This window comes from Macaca mulatta, chromosome 17 (assembly GCF_049350105.2).
Source record: "Macaca mulatta isolate MMU2019108-1 chromosome 17, T2T-MMU8v2.0, whole genome shotgun sequence".
Lineage (NCBI taxonomy): Eukaryota > Metazoa > Chordata > Mammalia > Primates > Cercopithecidae > Macaca > Macaca mulatta.
In genome coordinates this window covers 26,739,846-26,743,565 of record NC_133422.1, presented here as the reverse complement: position 1 = coordinate 26,743,565, position 3,720 = coordinate 26,739,846, and positions in this window count along the sequence as shown.

Below are 3,720 nucleotides of genomic sequence, written 5' to 3'. Positions count from 1 at the left end.
TATTAAATAAGGAATCATTTCCTCATTTCTTGTTTTTGTCAGGTTTGTCAAAGATTAGATGGTTGTAGATGTGTGGTGGTATTTCTGAGGCCTCTGTTCTGTTCCATTGGTCTATATATCTGTTTTTGTATGAGTACCCTGCTGTTTTGGTTACTGTAGCCTTGTAGTATAGTTTGAAGTCAGGTAGCAAGATGCTTCCAGGTTTGTTCTTTTTGCTTTGGATTGTCTTGGTTATACAGGCTCTTTTTTGATTCCATATGAAATGTAAGTAGTTTTTTTCTAGTTCTGAGAAGAAAGTCTATGGTAGATTGATGGGGATAGCATTCAATCTATAAATTACTTTGGAAGTATGGCGATTTTCATGATATTGATTCTTCCTATCCATGAGCATAGAATGTTTTTCCATTTATTTGTGTCCTCTCTGATTTCCTTGAGCAGGGGTTTGTAGTTTTCCCTGAAGAGTTTCTTCACATCCCTTGTAAATTGTATTCCTAGGTATTCTATTCTCTTTGAAGCTATTGTTAATGGGAGTTCACTCATTATTTGGCTCTTTTTTTGTCTGTTATTTGTGTATAGGAATGCTTGTTTTCTTCTAGGGTTTTTATGGTATTAGGTCTAACATTTAAGTCTCTAATCCATCTTGAATTAATTTTCGTATAAGGAGTAAGGAAAGGATCCAGTTTCAGCTTTCTACTTATGGCTAGCCAATTTTCCCAGCACCATTTATTAAATAGGGAATCCTTTCCCCATTTCTTGTTTCTCTCAGGTTTGTCAAAGATCAGATGGCTGTAGATGTGTGGTATTATTTCTGAGAACTCTGTTCTGTTCCATTGGTTTATATCTCTGTTTTGGTACCAGTACCATGCTGTTTTGGTTACTGTAGCCTTGTAGTATAGTTTGAAGTCAGGTAGCGTGATGCCTGCAGCTTTGTTCTTTTGACTTAGGATTGTCTTGGCAATGCGGGATCTTTTTTGGTTCCATATGAACTTTAAAGCAGTTTTTTCCAATTCTGTGAAGAAAGTCATTGGTAGCTTCATGGGGATGGCATTGAATCTATAAATTACCTTGGGCAGTGTGGCCATTTTCACGATATTGATTCTTCCTATCCATGAGCATGGAATGTTCTTCCATTTGTTTGTGTCCTCTTTGATTTCACTGAGCAGTGGTTTGTAGTTCTCCTTGAAGAGGTCCTTTACATATCTTGTAAGCTGGATTCCTAGGTATTCTATTCTCTTTGAAGCTATTGTGAATGCGAGTTCATTTATGGTTTGGCTCTCTGTTTTTCTGTTACTGGTGTATAAGAATGCTTGTGATTTTTGCACATTAATTTTGTATCCTGAGACTTTGCTGAAGTTGCTTATCAGATTAAGGAGATTTTGGGCTGAGACAATGGGGTGTTCGAAATATACAATCATGTCATCTGCAAACAGGGACAGTTTGACTTCTTCTTTTCCTAACTGAATACTCTCTATTTCTTTCTCTTGCCTGATTGCCCTAGTCAGGACATAGGCATGGGCAAAGACTTCATGTCTAAAACACCAGAAGCAATGGCAGCAAAAGCCAAAATTGACAAATGGGATCTAATTAAACTAAAGAGCTTCTGCACAGCAAAAGAAACTACCATCAGAGTGAACAGGCAACCTACAGAATGGGAGAACATTTTTGCAATCTACTTATCTGACAAAGGGCTAATATCCAGAACCTACAAAGAACTCCAACAAATTTACAAGAAAAAGACAAACAACCCCATCAAAAAGTGGGCAAAGGATATGAACAGACATTTCTCAAAAGAAGACATTCATATAGCCAACAGACACATGAAAAAATGCTCATCATCACTTGCCATCAGAGAAATGCAAATCAAAACCACAATGAGATACCATCTCACACCAGTTAGAATGGCAATCATTAAAAAGTCAGGAAACAACAGGTGCTGGAGAGGATGTAGAGAAATAGGAACACTTTTACACTGTTGGTGGGATTGTAAACTAGTTCAACCATTATGGAAAACAATATGGCGATTCCTCAAGGATCTAGAACTAGAAGTACCATATGACCCAGCCATCCCATTACTGGGTATATACCCAAAGGATTATAAATCATGCTGCTGTAAAGACACATGCACACGTATGTTTATTGCAGCAGTATTCACAATAGCAAAGACTTGGAATCAACCCATATGTCCATCAGTGGCAGACTGGATTAAGAAAATGTGGCACATATACACCATGGAATACTATGCAGCCATAAAAAAAGGATGAGTTTGTGTCCTCTGTAGGGACATGGATGCAGCTGGAAACCATCATTCTTAGCAAACTATCACAAGAACAGAAAACCAAACACCGCATGTTCTCACTCATAGGTGGGAACTGAACAATGAGATCACTTGGACTCGGGAAGGGGAACATCACACACCAGGGCTTATCATGGGGAGGGGGGAGGGGGGAGGGATTGCACTGGGAGTTATACCTGATGTAAATGACGAGTTGATGGGTGCTGATGAGTTGATGGGTGCAGCACGCCAACATGGCACAAGTATACATATGTAACAAACTTGCACATTGTGCACAGGTACCCTAGAACTTAAAGTATAATAAAAAAAAAAAAAGAAAGAAAATAATGACCTTCAGCTACCTACCACTGTTTCCCAATATAGAAAATGTGTAGTTCATGTTTCCTTGGTTTAGTTGTGGTTTATGTTTTAACTTATTACATGCTATTAAAAGTCATCAGATCATACATGTACACAGTGGGTTTATAATTTACTATTGTATCAAATTCCAAAATGTAGATAACAGATTTTTTAAAATAAAAAATAGGGAATGATTTAATGAGGAAAAAAAAGGAATGCTTGTGATTTTTGCACATTGATTTTGTATCCTGAGACTTTGCTGAAGTTGCTTATCAGCTTAAGGAGATTTTGGGCTGTGACGATGGGGTTTTCTAAATAGACAATCATGTCATCTGTGAACAGAGACAATTTGACTTCCTCTCTTCCTGTTAGAATATCCTTTATTTCTGTCTCTTGCCTGATTTTCCTGGCCAGGTTTTCAAAGGACATGTTTCCAGCTTTTGACAATTGAGTATGATATTGGCTATGGGCTTGTCATAAATAGCTCTTATTATTTTGAGATACTCAATACCTAGTTTATTGAGAGTTTTTATCATGAAGAGTTGTTGAATTTTATTGAAGGCCTTTTCTGCATCTGTTGAGATAATCATGTGTTTTTTGTCATTGGTTCTGTTTATGTGATGGATTACATTTATTGATTTGCATATGTCAAACCAGCCTTGCATCCCAGGGATGAAGCTGACTTGATTGTGGTGGATAAGCTAATGCTGAAAGATTTCTTCTCCACCAGCCCTGCCTTATAAGAGCTCCTGAAGGAAGCACTAAGTATGGAAAGGAAAAATCTGTACCAGCCACTCCAGAAACACACCAAATTATAAATACCATCAACACTATGAGGAAACTGCATTAACTAATGGGCAAAATAACCAGCTAGTATCATAATGACAGGATAAAATTCACACGTAACAATATTAACCTTAAGTGTAAATGGGTTAAACGTCCCAATTAAAAGACACAGACTGGCAAATTGGATTAAGAGTCAGGACCCATTGGTGTGCTGTATTCAGGAGACCCATGTCACATGCCAAGACACATATAGGCTTGAAATAAAGCGACAGAGGAATATTTACCAAGCAAATGGAAAGAAA